The sequence below is a fragment of the Octodon degus genome, unplaced genomic scaffold, assembly GCF_000260255.1.
Source record: "Octodon degus isolate 3935 unplaced genomic scaffold, OctDeg1.0 scaffold00267, whole genome shotgun sequence".
NCBI lineage: Eukaryota > Metazoa > Chordata > Mammalia > Rodentia > Octodontidae > Octodon > Octodon degus.
The window spans coordinates 1733270-1749932 of NW_004524843.1; positions in this window are offsets into that span (position 1 = coordinate 1733270).

Genomic DNA, 16663 nt, shown 5'->3' on the forward strand with positions numbered 1-16663 from the left:
CCACAAGAAGAAAAATTGAAAAGGAAAATAGATATTTCCACAGAATTTTATATCTAGAATGTTTTTAAATTTTGAGGTATTTTACAACATCCCACAGATCGTCACTTCTGGACATTTCTCTTCAGGTGCCTAGGAAATTAAATCTAGGACCAACGATTCTTTACATCTATATCTAATCATTCATCTTAGGTCAGTCAATCCACTTTTTAATTTAATATGAAAAATACCATGCAGTGTTTAACTAGATTATTTAAAGCATTGCATTTCATAACTGATGACACTGTTGAAAATAGCTTGGAAAATTTAACTAGGAAAGCATTTAAAATATATTACTTTTTGTAAGCTTTTTAAGACATTTAAGAAATGCTTCTCATTTTTAATTTGATCCAGTCCATCCTCATTATTATAAACCCATATAAATACAATTGCATTGTGAATATTTATATGCTGCATTATGAAAAGATGTTTGGTATGCAGATTTGTCTGTGATTTACTATTAATGTTTTTACACTGCCTTTTATGTAAAGTAAAAATATTAGCAACCAGTTCCTTAACAGAATTTTCTCTTAGGAGTTAAAAGGATAAATTACAAAATCACTCTTTTTCTTGTCTCCTGCTGAACCTATTTCTTGCTAACCTATAATTTTATAAAAGTATAATATGTTTAGCTTTTATAGATATATTTTTGTCTCAGAAATGACTGCTTCTACTGTTTTATCAACTAAAAACAAAATTTGGCACTTAGGATTCCCTAAGTAAAGTTTGAAGTAAAATTAGACTTCTCTTTCCATGTGAGTTACTATTTGTACTGACTGTAAGATATCATCCTTCCACAGGAACTATCATACTAAAATATAAACCTGCCACCTATGAATTTATAATGACAGTTACACTGCACAATTTAAGTTGGAAAAAATGGGGAAAAAAACAGATTTGAACAAACTCATACATGCACTTGGGATGAAAATGGGAGAATCTCATTTTACCTCATTTTGTCTGTTGTCTACTTTGCAAAATGTGTAAGTGACTAAACACTGATTGTTGAAAATCTCAACACAAAATGTTTAGCATGGTTTTATAGATTTTTGATAGCTTTATTAAAAAGACTGAAAATAAAATGTATATGTAAATAAGCCATCCTGAATAGCAGTTTCAGAGAAATGATAATGGAAATAATGAAAAAGGGCCCACTAAATTAAGATAGCCCAGTAATTGGCCAGCCTTATGATCTACGTAGAGAGGCCAATGATTTTTAAAGTATCTGTAGTTCGTTATGTTATATTTTGGGAAAACAGCCAAGATTTGTTTAATGAAAATGAATGAATAGCCAAGAGTATCATAGTGCTCTTTATATAGAATTCTTTTCAAATTTCATAGATTTATGAATGCTCAAACTGTGTCTGTCAAAAATTACACTGTAGCTATACTTGAGACTTAACATTGTGATAGAATATAAAAATAAAATTCATAAAAATGGATTGTGTTTGCCTGCATTTTTTTCATGGAGAATAGCCACTGGGGGTAAATTCAGTGCATCTCTAGTAGAAACTAATAGGATTTCTTCTTTTTTCTTAAGATGAACAATGTTAAGTGTCTTCCATGAGAAGTGTTCTTAGATAAGAAAAGTGTGGTTAGGGAGCATAATGATTCAAAGAAATTAGTTGAAATCAACAGCAGAACTTGTGCAGGAATAGAAAAATGAAACTCAGTGAGAGTACACAAGCATTTATCCAGACAATGATATACACTTTTACTGTAACAGAATTGAAGGGATGGGAAAGTTGCTCAGCAGCATAAGCACCTGCCTGGCAAGTGCAGGATCATGAGTTTGATCTCCAGTACCACAACCAGACTAGTTTTAGAAACCATGAAAGCTTTAATTGAAACAATAATTTGGGCTGGGGAGATAGCTCAGTGGCATAAGCGCCTGTCTGGAAAGCACAAGGTCCCAAGTTCAATCCCTGGTATCATACACACAAAAAAAAAAGTTGGAGAGGATGATAAAATTGAGGTATGCTATATGTATGACACACATTTTGACTAAGAGTTTGTGCTCTACAACCAGAACTATATTTGGATCCTAAATAAGCCATGATCCTCTGAATTTCCTGAATACATTTTTAAGCTTTACAGGCATCAGCTTTCTGATTTGTAAAATATAGCAAAGAGTAGCTCTTTACACACAACAAAGTTATAATGAGATCATTCATGTGAGGCAATTAGAACCATATCCAATGATATGATACCAAGAATTAATCTTAGCAGTGGTCCTAAGGTGACAGCCAATTGGTCACTAAAATTGTAAGAGCCTGGGCTACCTTTGTAATGTACAGGAGTATAACAAAGTCTGTATTAGTATCTTATGTCAATATTTCTTGTATTTTATACAAGTAAATATAAATACAGTACCTAAAAGAATCTCATGAATCCTTTAGATGGATACTCAACATTTACTGATATGTAATATATGTGCCCAAGTACTTCAAAATTAGCCATTTTTGAAATTTAAAAATTTAAACTAGTATACTAAAATCATGGAACACGCATATTTTCAAAGGTTTAATTATTTGAAGGAAAATTTCAAGTGAGTGTTCCCATGTTGAGCTAAATAGTTAATATCAGTTGTATATTATTTGAGCTATAAATATCCACTGCAATTAATGCTCCTTAAATAATGTGTGCTGGAAATAACTGCTACCACGCTGGAGCATTATTTCAAGTTCACGTGTTACTACCCTGGCAGGTAAAGGCAATACAATATTCCTAAGGACATTTGTACTGATACATTTTAAAATAAGAATCACTAATTGATTCGTGTTTTTCTGGCTGGAAGAACTAACCTATTTCATGGCATGAAAAACACTGTGCTGTAGCTCAAACAAAATGAGCTTTTGGTTTCGTGGCAATCTCTCTCAAGGGAGGGAGAAATCACGTCACAGCAGTGCACAAGGGACTTTCCCCGCAAGAGCATTCGATGAACATAGAAGAGGAGATATGAATAACCGACAGTGACGAACAAGAAACTGGGCAAACAAGTGACTGCTAGACCTAACCTCCATGACCACGACAGCAAGCTCTTCATTAACCACTGATCTGTCTCAGAAAAAAGATAACGTTATGAGATATTCTGTAGCATCTCATCATGTACTTTAGCTTGAATTACATTCATTACTTTATGAATAAGCTAAATAATAAGTGTATAGAAAGCATTCAACACTTGTTAACAACTTTGAAAACCTAGTAGAAGTAAGAAAAGTTATTCTTAATTCAGATGCAATATTTGCTGTCATATCTTAGTTTGGGCTTTATTCTTTCAAGAAAAAATATTTTCCAGTTAGTCCAATCTTATTTATTATTTTAATGAAAATATAATTTTTCTTTAAATTATCATCATAATTGCTTTCTATTTTCAGTGGTGAATGTAATGTAGAACTTATAGAACATTTATCTATAAATTAATTTACCAATATTTGTCTATATATAATTTACCAATATAAATCTTCTCCACTTAAGCTGTAATTATTTATAAGTACTTTGAGCCTTAAGTAGGTTTCTCTGTGCTCGTTTAAAGAAAAATCTTTTTGTTATGGTTAGCCCTTCAGTTACTGAAGAATCTCAAGACTTATTCTCCTTCTTTTTAAGAAAGAACTTTTTTTTCAGGATAAATCCTGAGGGGATTTCACTGACCTTATCAGACCCAAAAGCTACAACTCTTGTTTCTTTAGTACTGGGGATTGAACTCAGGACCTTGTGCTTGCCAGGTAAGCACTTATTCTACTGAGCTATCTCCCCAGCCCTCTCCTTATTTTTAAATATACTATTTTCCCCTCTTGACCATTAAAAATATTTCAGTATGTGTTTTTCTTTCCTGGAGTTGGGCTACTGTTGAGAATTAGCAGTCTTTTTTAACAAAAAATAATTATGTATGGAAAAGTTATAAGCTGTAACATATTAATTTCATTTAAAGAACTGAAGAAAACATGGAGTGAGAGAAAGAAACATGTCTGCATAGAGAAAAGGAGGAGATATCCACACCCAGCCTCTTTCTTGGCAAAAGGTAATAAATTTGAGGCAATACATTTGGATTGTTTTAAACAGTTAAATGTGTGATAATTTTTATGAAGGATTAGAGAGAATTACACTTCCTGTATTCTTAGGCATACTTATGAGCAAAGAAATGTGAGAAACACTTATTTTATGAATTCACAATTGCTCACATAGACTATGGAAATGAAAAGAAAGGGCCAAGGAGAGAGAGAGTGAAAAAGAGAAAGAGAGACAGACAGACAGACAGACAGACAGACAGACAGACAGACAGACAGACAGAGACAGAGAGAGAGAGACAGACAGAGAGAGACAGAGAGAGAGAGACAGACAGACAGACAAACAGACAGACAGACAGACAGAAAGAGACAGAGACAGAGGGACTGGCCCACTGATCTCACTTACAAAAATTTGTAAATAAAGGAAGCACCAATCTTAGTTTTATTCGAAGCTTTTGAGATTTTCTCCCTACTCTTGTACTGTTCATGTCTACCATTCAGTGCACACTATTGCTTGCATCGAGGCACCTTACATATCAATTTGCACGAAGAAGTCTTAGAAAATGAGTCATCTTAGGTCATATTTTCCATAAGCCAATAAGAATATAAAGTATCCTTGACCCACTCATGTCTTTAAAGCACAAGCCAAGTGAATCTACAGTACATGGGTTACAAAATGCTTCATGTGGAACATAAAAATGTTCCATAGCAAACATACTTAAGAAGGAGTACATACTGTATAAACTCCTGAGGACAACTCAATTTAGGTTACTACATGCTGGAAGAAAACATTTGAGTAAAAGCAAAGGAAAGGAAAGGTTTGAGTAATAGCAATAGCAGTAACCAAAGCATTAGCACTGTCTTATTGCTTCCTATCTTAGTTCGTACTACCATAATAAAATACTCAGACAGATAGTGAGGTTAAGCTTAACAGCCTCGGTTGTATGGTAATAACAATAAGCTTCTCTTCTGGAGGGTTAACAACCTAAATTTGCAGACCAAAATTAGAGAAAAAGGAGAGCTGCAAGGAAAGCCAACATTTTGGCCCTAGCCTTCCAAGGTCAATTAAGACTCAGGACATACGAGAACTTGTACTGTAACGTCATGTAACTCAGTAGTGTCCCAAATTTTCTGATCAATAAGATTATGGGGCCAAAGAGGAAAGTGATAGATGATGTAGAGTGTGCCTAAGGAGAGTCACATGGAGATAAAACATTCTTTCAGGCTTTCACAGAGAGCAAATTGGCCAAGCAATGACCATGACTCATCCACATGGCTAACGATTGTCAGCCTCAGAATCTTCAATCTCAGGTACAGGATCTCAGGATAACTCCTGAGGGGATTTCACTGACCTTATCAGACCCAAAAGCTACAACTCTTGTTGCATAGGTCCTGCTTTACCTTGGTCTTAACCATCCAGAAGAAAAGTATAAAAACGAAGTATAAGAAGTAAGGCCATGCTGTTATGTTGAGCTGTAGGGGACTCAGGTCAACAATTTCTGACATTGCCAGTGAAGTGGAAGACCCAATATTATTATGGACTACTAGACTCTTTTAGAATATTTTGCTGAGTTAACACACCTATAATATTCAAATAATGGAACTTAACAAAAAAAAAGAGGATACAGCTGAGTGTCCATTATGTATCTGTGTATTCAAAATGGTTAGGTTAGATATATAGTTACATTCTCTTAATGAATAGAGGGATTTGTTTTAATAGTGTTTGTAAATAGGATATCGTGTCTGCATCTTGTACAGCAATTAACCACTAGGAAGAATGTATGCAATGTGTTAATTATTGAAACTGTCCTACCAAAAAAAATAAATTAAATTAAATTAAATACTATACGGTATGTTATCTAAATAAAAAAATTGTGTTTCTTACACTTATGGAAGCTGAGAATTCCAAAATCAAGCTACTGGTCATTGTTGTTCCCAAATAGCGTTTCCTTCCTGGTTCATAGGGAGCTGCATTCTGTCTGGGTCCCTGCATGGAGGAAATCTAGCCCTGGTTTTGCTTCCTTTTTTGATATGGATACCAGTAGCTAGAAATGTACCAGAAGATATGCACGTCTGTATATTACAATTTCCCTCATACTGGCTTAGTATCACCATTCACCCTGTTTTTTGGTTTTTGTTTTTTGGGGTTTTTTTGCAGAACCCGGGATTGAACTCAGGCACTTGCACTTGCACTTGCCAGGCAAGTGCTTATTTTATTGAGCTATCTCCCGGCTCCTTTCCACCCTGTTTTTCATGCTGATAACACTTTTCTTTACACCTTAACATTCCTTCACTAAGACCAGCTGATTTTCCCTCCTAATTACAAGCAAACCTACTGACTACTCCTAGTTTTCACTGTCAACCCCTAATTAAATCCATGATCACTTCTAACAACTTTCTCATGAGTACAGAAACACCTTCATTATTCCTTCCTAAATTCATTTGTGCCTCCCTCACAAATGCTTTCTCAGGCAATAGCCTTAGTGAATTGTCTAAGAAACATTTTTATTTTGCTGCTTGAAAACTTTCATCATTTCTCGCTTGCAGTTCGGTAAGAGTTCCATTGCTGTTTTGATGGATTTTTAAATGCTTAGCAACAAATTTATCTCTGCACACTCTCTCTTGCCTTTTATTTTGCCTCATTAAAATTTTATTTTATTTGTTTATTTATTTTATTTTTTGTATTTTAGGGAAGGGTCTACAGGATGTTCAGCATCTCACTACTAGATGAGACTCATAGTGATCCACCTGTTTACAGCCTCCCAAGAGCTGGGATTATAGGCACGTGCCACCACACCCAGTTGAAAAATTAATCCTTGGCTGTAAGGATTAATAACACGGTTGGAACTAGTCTGTTGTGGAACAGTTATGCACAGAAGTACTTTTGTGTAAGGCTGACGTGGCCTTTGTGTAAGGCTGTGATCCGGTAGAGTCGCTGGTAGTAATCACCAAGTAATCATGTGTGAGAAATGTCCCCATCTAACTTCCTTGTGTTATAGAAACATGGGTGACTCCATCCTGAGTCTGACTGCTTTCACACTTGCATAGTTCATATTATTTGCAAGACCTTCTGGCCAGGAAGAGGCTATCTGCATGTCCCTAATATACTAGGCTGTTTATGGAAGTGCTTTCCAATACTCATGAAATTAGTATTTTCCCATACTCATACTGAACAAAACTACATGTTTTGAAAGACTAAGTTGATGTGAACATCCCCTCCATAGTCTGAATGTAAATTAAAAAGCCAGATAGCGTCAAAAGGAAATAATTCTAAACATAAAACTTTAGTGTTATTCTATATTATAAGCAAATAACTCTTCCTGTAAGATGAGAGTTTTTCAATATTAGCTTTCTTGTGTTGGGGCTTATTAATTCCTTATTGTGAGGAGTGGTCTGGTGTCCTCTGAGAGATTCTGCCACATCCCTGGCTTCCAATCCGTAAGTGACCTTTGTCAGACATAAAGGGTCTTTGTCCAGATTTGTTTCTGCGACTTCTAATCTGTTCCATTGATCCTTCAGTCTGCTTTTGTGCCAATTCTATGATGTTTTTACCACAGTAGTGTAATTTAAGTCAGAGATTGTGGTACCCCTGCTTTACCTTTGCTATTCTAGGTCTCCTTTGGCTCCAAATAAATTTTAGGATGGTTTTCTCTAATTCTGTGAGATATGCTGTTGGAATTTTTACCAATTATGAACTAACCACTAAGCTAAATGATCACTGTGAAGACAGAGACAGAGACACTGTACTTATTTAGTATAAGAAATAGGTAAAAAGCAAATAGCAGAAATTAACACACTCAGCACCAACAGGGACAAATGGCAATAATTTTAAGCTCACTGTGGAGGAAAAAAATATGATATCCAAAGCTTCCAAATACAAGTAAAGAACAAGAAAATATTGCCTATACACAGAAAGAGAAAAACCATTCCGAGAAAATGTCCCCAATGAAGCCCAGACTTATTATATAATACACAGATATTTAAAATATGTTCAAAAATATCTCTTAATAATTAAATATAAATATATTCTGAACAGCTTTTTTTAAAATGTTTCTCAAACTAACTGGTAACCACATGAAGAATTAACAGAATTGTGTGAAGTTCTCATCACTTAAGGAATATCAATAAAGAAATGTAAATTTTATAATGATTTTTAAGAATAACTCTAAAATTAAAAATTATAATCACTAAAATAGAAAATTTATTAAAGCAGCTCAAGAGCTCATTTGAACTGGTAGAAAGAGTCATTCAGAAACTTAAAGCTAGATTTACTGGGATGATCTAACCTGGAGAATAGACAAAGAGGATGAAGATAAAGAAGGATAAAAGGAAGAGGAGGAAGGAGAAGGAACATGATGGGAAGAAGCTGGAGGTGAGGAGGGCTACTGGAAAGAGCCTGAGACCCGCAGGGAGTGGATCACGTGGAGCAGGCAATGATGGACGGGTATTGCAGAAGAGGAGGGAAGGCAAGGAAGAACACATCAAACTTCTAGATAAACAATGCCAGAATTTTTCCTAAATTTGATGAATATTATTAACTTACACACCTCAGATGATCAGTTAGCTCCAAGAAGCTTAAAGTCAAAGAGAGTCATGTCAGTGCACCATGATCAAGCTTCTAACAACAAAAAGAAGAAAAAGGAAAACCTTGAAAGCAAGACAGAGAAGCACATCATTTACAAGGAATCTTTAATAAAAAGCAACTGCTGACTCATCATTAGAAACTTTGCTGACTAAAAGGCAGGTGAAACCACTTTGCAAAGTGCTAAAAACTCTTCTCCTTCCAGGAAGCTAACTTTCAAAATCTAAGGACTCTTTAAGACATTCCCAAATATATACGAATTTATTGAATTATGACTAAAACATCTGCAGTATAATTAACACTCTAGGGAGTCTCAATGTTGATATGAAAGGACAGCAGTGACTTGAATCTACAAAAAGAAATCAAGTAATCACTGATATATCCAAAGAGGTCAATATTAGAGTATGGTAAAATGTGTTTACCGCTTGTAATATCTCTAATTTTCCAGTGATCTAAAAGGTAAGTCCTTGAAGGAATAACTTTAAATTTGTATAAGAGCATATAATGCAAAACATGCTAATTTATATAGCATAATATCATAAAGGGGGGAGGACAAAAAAGAAACATATAGAGACAAAGATTTGTATGTAATTAAAACTAAATCAGTATTAATCCAAACTGGGTTGTTATAAGTAAAAATGTTAATTGTGTCTCCACCTCTGGAGATCAACCACTGGAAAAATTTACCAAAATAAATATTGAAAGATATTACAATGGAATTAAAATACAACTTTAGAAAATATTTAACACAAAGAACTAGTATAGGATAATAGGGGGAGGGGTAAAAAGCCCTAAAACTTTATTTATTTATGGTTTTTGAAAATATTTTATAAGCCAATATATGATTTAACTTTTAAAATTCAGTTTTAGTAAACAAAAACTTAACAACTGAGAACACATAAAACTAAGTACATATCATGGTTTGGGGTTTTTGCAAGGGGAACAATATTATAATATAATACAGGACACATCATTTACAAGGAATCTTTAATAAAAAGCAACTGCTGACTCATCATTAGAAACTTTGCTGACTAAAAGGCAGGTGAAACCACTTTGCAATATATAATAGTATTTTATAATTAATCACCCAAGAATCACATACAAAAAGTGCAGGGAATCTGCCCCCACACAAAAACACTACAGACTCCAGCTGATTGTATGAGTCCAGCTGAAAACCTAGAGCTCATAACAATGCCTCCCACAAGTGCCACTGGAGGCTGAGAGCCCACAACAAAGTTTCATGCAGGTTCACTTCCTGGATCTGTGCTGGAAAAGCCCAAAGGTCAGTGGTGGAAGCTAGCAAGTCTATGCCAGCAGAATGAAGGATCTATGCTAGCAAGCTGTGGGATCTGAACGAGAGCTAGGAAGCAATGCTCTGGTAAGCACCAGAGCTTCCCCCAAAATACCACAGCCATCCTCAGCAACAGTGAGATCCTGAGCTCCTCCAGCGATGAGGAAAGCTGACTTCCCATCAGGAAAGCCAATGCAACAAGCTTCTCCATGAGGCTGAGCAGTGCATCATCTTCCCCTTCAGAGACAGGAAGCGATGCTTAAGATGAGGACCAACGCTTCTCCAAAGTTCTTTGGGAAAGCCAGCATGGCAAGGTCCTCCAGCAGAACAGCCCAGGAGAACTAAGAGCTTCCAACAGCTCCAATAGCTGCAACAGCTTCTCCAAACAGCATCCCTAACAGTGTTTTGGCAGCTTCTGTTCTGCCTTTGTGATGCTAAGCCCTAAAACTGTAATTCAGTAATTAGTAGAATGGTAAACCTAAATGCTACCTTATCAGAACATTGAAATGCAAATAATTTTCTTTTTCTTTTTAGTTGTCCATCGGAAAAACAAATTAAAATAACAATGAAACATAACTAGCACCATGAGAATGATTGAATATGGAAAGACTGACAATGACAAGTGTTTTCAAAAATGTGATACAAAGGACATTTATATACTTACAGTGAGAATCACCAATTATACAACTACTTTGAAAAATCTGTTTACCATTTCTATTAATCTGGCCCAGGGATTTCAGTCAGTGTCACAGGGCCTGCCTAGCAAGCATGAGATACAGCAGAAAACCTACATGTGTATATTCAGAAATGCCCTGGTTGTAATAGTTTCAAATAGGAAATGACTCAAATCTCCATTAAAATAAAAAGGAGTAAATACTCTGGTGTGGGCATATGACAAAATACTATGCAGCAATGCGAAAGGTGGAAAATTTCATGAACACAATGATGAACAAAAGAAACTACGTTTAAAATTATATATTATATAAAGCAATTTATAAAGGTCATTAACAACTAAAACTGATTTAAGGTAATAGAAATCAGAAGAGACCTAACTTTCAGTAGTTGTTGATTTAAAGGTCATAAAGCAGAATTCTTGGATACGGAAATGTTTTATAGCATCTCTCATATGGTGTTTACCTAAAGGTATAAATATACATGCTTTGAATATGTACTTTATTGTGCATATTTGATATAGTAATAAATGACAAACAAATCTCTAGGTTACTGGAATGAGCCACGATCCCTCGAGGCCCCAACTTCAATGCCATCTCATTGTTCTCTTGCTTTCCTCTACTTTGCTCTTGGATCTTAGCAATTTTCTTTAATTTCTTGAAAATCTAGCCTTGCCTTCAAGAGAATAGTTATTAAATTTTACCTATCAATATTTCATCTCAGAACTGTTCTCAGGATATCTGATCTTTTAATTGTTGGGATCCAACTAAATGATTTTTTCAGATTCTTTTTTTCGCCTGAGAATCTTAATAACTATGGTTATTCTAGTGAAGTTGGGAGTTCAAAGTAATTTTTCCTCTTTTTCTAAATCCATCCTGAGAAAATTAGAAATAATTACAAATTACAAGGAGACCCTCTCAAGAACAGCTGAGTGGGGTGGCACACCCTTGTAATACCAGCACTTGGGGGGGTGAGGCAGGAAGACTGCTGTGAGTTTGAGTAGAAATACCTTATCTCAACTATAACACTCCCTAAAAAAGAAAAAGTTCAAGAACAAATTAAGTCAGAAATAAGTTTATAAATTTACATAATATTGTAATCCTTTTATATGGGAGTAATTATTGGTAACCTAACTGAAAGATTATTTTCCTACTGCATTGTAATTATTTTACTAGTAGCACAAAGCCATCCTGAAACTTTAGATATATTATAAGCAAAGTAATAATTTATCTTTATATATCTTGAAATAAAGGATGCAATATGAAGTTTTCTTTTCTCCGTGAACAAAATTTTTTTAAAAAATTTCAATAGTTTTCTTTTCAACAAATACCAGCAAGTATAATGATTTTCCTTTTATTCCTTACTTGAGAACATCTTCTGCTTACAACCTCCCTCACACTAGAAATGAACTGAAATATCTGTATTTTTCCTAAAATTTAAAAAAAAACAAATCTTGGCATATTCTTTTCTCCTCTCTTAGATGGAGATTTGATCAATCAGCAAATGTTTGTTTAGCCTATAAAATAGATTCCCTAACAACCCATTTCCTCACGTTTCTATTACTTTTCCCTTAGTCCAAGCCACTGTGTTCTGTTGCAGTTGCCTACTAAGCAGGATTACCTGTAATGTGGGCTGCATGTTAACCTTTTAATCTCCGAGTTAGATCAAGCTCTGCTTCCCCAGCATCAATATTGCTTGAGGTTCTTCAGAATTCTCTTCTGCACCTGGCGGGAAAGGCTGACTTCCTGCGCTCTAAGGGCTTTCTAAGGGGCCTTGCCCAATCTGGCCCCTGCTTCGCTGTACCTAAGCACATCCCACACCTTCTGAAAAGCACAACACTTTTGCTAAATTGACCTTTTTTCATTCTTGCACCCAATAAGTTCATTCTTTCCTCAAGGTCTTCTGTTGTTTTTCTTCATCTAAAATGCTTTTCTGATTCCAAACCCAGGTGCATCTTTTTGACCCCAGCTCATAGACTTCCTTCTCAGGAGGTCTTTCCTGGTGAGGCTACTAAAGTCACTCATTGCCCTAGTCACTCTCAGCCACATTAAACTGTCTCATTTTCCTCTCATAATTTGCTGTGATCCAAGGCTATTGTGACTTGATCTACATGTTCCTCGTCATTGATAACCCCAGGGACAACAGACTTTATTTGTTTTAGCCAGCTCTACCCTTAGGTGACCTGACTTCCAGTAGAAAAAAAAAAAAAAAACAAACGGAGTTTTTCAGATTCCTGGACTCAGTGTAACTTCAAAGAAAAACCTTTGATAGACTAATGCTATGAAAATTCAGTGTCTGATTACATGAGTACGGTATGGAGGAGAGATATCAAGGGAAGGTTTTCCTGCAGCATTCTCTCCGTATCACTTATTTGGACTATGCTTGGCTAGTTTTCCTTGACCCTTAGGACAAAATGAATTATCTTCTAAATCAGACAATTGGCAATTAGTCACAGTGGATATCTGTGGGTGCTACACTGTCAAATATTTGGTAACCAGCTCTTGTGGAAAAAAGTTCTTGACTGTACACAACGTTTTCAAGTGGGCATATTTACTGGTGGGCATATCCACACCACAGCAAATTCCAAGCAATGAAGTCTTTGCTTATACAGGGAGCAGGAGGTGTGAACCCTTGTTTTCTAACTGATAAAGCTGGCTCCAGTTCAGTGCTGACATTTTCTATGTGCCAATAGTAATGTGCTGCAGTTCACACCCAGTCTTTCCTGTCCTACGCAGCTCTCCACAACGAATCTCTTCGCCACATTAGTCAAATATGGCCAGACATGGGGAAATAACCTTGGGCAAAGTTCCAATGAGTAAAAAGGATGGAAAGTGTGAAAACTATAGTTCAAGCCCAGATCCCTCTGACTCTAGAGACTTCAGCTTTCTTTGGGGTCAGGGAGTGATAGTCAACAAAACCTAACAACCAAACAGCAAACAAAAAACAATAAACCAAGTCAAAAGACTATTCTCTTCTTATGAAGCTATTTTCTTTCAAAATTAAATTTTGTTTCCATAATTTATTCAAGGCTTTTCCAACAAATATTTGCTGAACCAATATAATGTTCTCAAGTATTAACATGAAGTCATAGTAGGAGGTGAACAGAACAAACAAATAGGAACCAAAGCATTTAATTGTTTCTCAATAATCATGGCTGTTTTGTTAACATCCTAGTTGTCCAAAATATGGAAATGTTATTTCTATCATGAACTATTATAAACCCAAAGTATAAGTAAGTTAGGAGGAATGTGTAACATAGAACATAGGAAATACATATATAGACTTTGTGGAGATGAGAAGGGAATCTGGTAATGGGGTAAATGACAGGGAGAAGCGAGGAAGAAAAATAAGAACTATCTGTGAAATAATTAGTTGGAATGAGAATCATAAAAATACAAAATTAATCAGTTTAATGCACCAACAAAATCTTAGAAACCCTTTCTCTGTTAGTGTTTCTACCCTTCCTGTCTTACCCTTCTTCTTTTCAACACCCAAACACAACATTAACAGTCTGGATATCAAGGTTTACCAGACAGAACTGAAAGAAAAGGTGACACAAGCAGATTCTAATATGTCCCTAAATGTGATAACCAATGGGAAGTGCTCTGAATTTTAAGTCATAGACCCTATATTCTCAGTTCACTCTCCTGAAACTGACCTATCTAGAAAGCACTGAATTCTTCCAATTTTCTAGTTTGTTTCCCAGATGTGGCAAGCCGTAGAAGGTGGAATGCCAGCTGGGGGCTCAGGAGGCTTCCTCTATGGAGAGGTATGAAGCTTGTTTGGGGTCTTTCATGACTACATATTGCATACATGATCTCACTGAGCTGAATGTGACATTTATCTTTTCTATTCATCTCCTGTCCTAGGTAAGTGTAGATAATCATGAGCAGTAAAGAAAGGAATTTGGAAAATTCTTACAGAAGTTTAAAGTACACCAGGGATTTAAAAATAGAGAACATCTTTTATTTTCAGAATATAGTTCCAGGTTACCTATCTCATGAGAATCCTAAATAGAATCATGATTAAAATATAACATCTCCTGTGATACCTTCTTGAAAATTTTTCTTAGGTCTAAGGCAGCCAGTGTGGATATAATTCTATGATATTAACATGTAGCAGCTTGTTGTATCACACAGATGTCTTGGTATAACGCAACCAATGAAGACAAAAGCAAAGAATTCTCCATGCATAGGCTCACTAAGTGCCAATTGCCAATCACTTTACTCATTTGCATATACAATATAAAAAGTAAAATGATAGATAATTCATCATCTATAAAATGTGTTTTTTTTTAATTTTATAGAAAAAAGTTAAAATTTCATAGGGCCGAGGATATATCTCAGCAGCATAAGCACCTGCATGGCATGCACAAGGTCCCAAGTTTGATCCTGAATACCATACACACACACACACACACACACACACACACACACACATCCAGGTGTACTGTGCCAGTCCTGCCCCCAGGGAGAATGAGGGGGGTAAGATGGTGATTGAGACTGGATGTGATGGTGCGTGCCTGTAATACTAGCACTTGGGAGGCTGAAAACAGGAGAATAACTACAAGTCCGATCTGCATAGTGAGTCCCTGTAGGCCCTGTACCAAATACATTTAAAAAAGAAAGAAAAATATAACAAAATAATAGAATAACACAAGTTAATGCATTACATGTTGCTGTCTTCAAAGTAGTTGCTCAGGGTGCAAAAATATGACATGGAAATTTCCCCAATGGATATTAGCACAAACCTTCCTTTGTAAAGAACTAAGAGACACTAAGAGTACAAATTGACTTGCATTTCATTTTCCCTTCCCCTACTGCTCTTTCCCCTTTCATCCATCCCAGTTCCTTTTTCCTCTTGGACAATTACTTCCCATTTCACAATGCTGTGCATTTTAGAACTTGTGTGCTTTTTCAGTTTCTCAAGCCAGGCAGACAATACATTTCCACAGGTGAGTGTGATTCATTTCCCTTGTGGGCATGGTACCAAGTTGCATTCACTTACCTATAAAACTCCCAGGTTTATGAAGTTTTTTTGCAATGGTAATATAGTGAAGAGAAAAATTGCTCTAACTTTAAAAATTCTTTATGTGATGGCTCCCTCTTCTGGCTAACGTAGTAAAAACATTTCAGTATTGCACATAGAACAAAATTTCAACTTCCTCAAATAAGCTAATCTAGTGCAGGTCAAACAAAATGGTAATTTCCTACTCAAACATTCTATAGAGTTGGCTTATTTTTCCTTGGGGATTTTTCTTTGTTAGTTGGTTAAATTGATTTCATCTTTCTCGTGCCGCCACCTGTGGCCAGGTAGAGCTGTGCATATTTTGTCCCTCTCACTTCCCTCTCACTTCCCATATTTTGTCCTGTCATCACTCCCCAATCTTGCCTCTTGGTACTTCTTCCCTGGTTGCAGAAGATTCCTTTTCCAGTCCCTCAGATTTAAGTAGATTTGCCATCTCTTCCCAACATTTCATCCTAATTGGCAAGAAGTGTTATTAAAATTGACTCAGATAGCAAGGAGATTTTATGATTAGTACTGAGAGAAGAAGTGTCTCTCCATAACCAGAAAGATTCCCCATAAATCTAGACAAAACAATAAGATTTTTGAAGCCATTGAAAAACAAAGCTAGTTTTAAGTGGCTATATACTGGAATGATAAAAGTAAACTGTATGAGCTTATTTATTATTTGAGTATAAATCTTAAGAGAATGTCTTATTCCCCCTTGTCCTGGTCTATTTCATGTATCTTTATCTAACATAATATAACTTTTACATATTGGTCAATTTATACACTGTATGAAAACACCATTTCAAATAGTGTTGCAGCCTTAGTAAATATGAGTTACTAATCTAACTCTATATTGAAATATAAAATTAGGATAAGATTTAGAAATTCAGCTTTTGAGAGTTTTTATCATGACTGTTGTGACTAAGAGAAAAAAATCTTTTCTTTGAATAGGAAGCTAGTGACTTAAGAAACTATTATTTTCACCCCTATTTATGGAAATTATAACTTAGCTTTGTATACTTTATTGTATCTTAAGATATAATGAAAGATATTATTCATAAT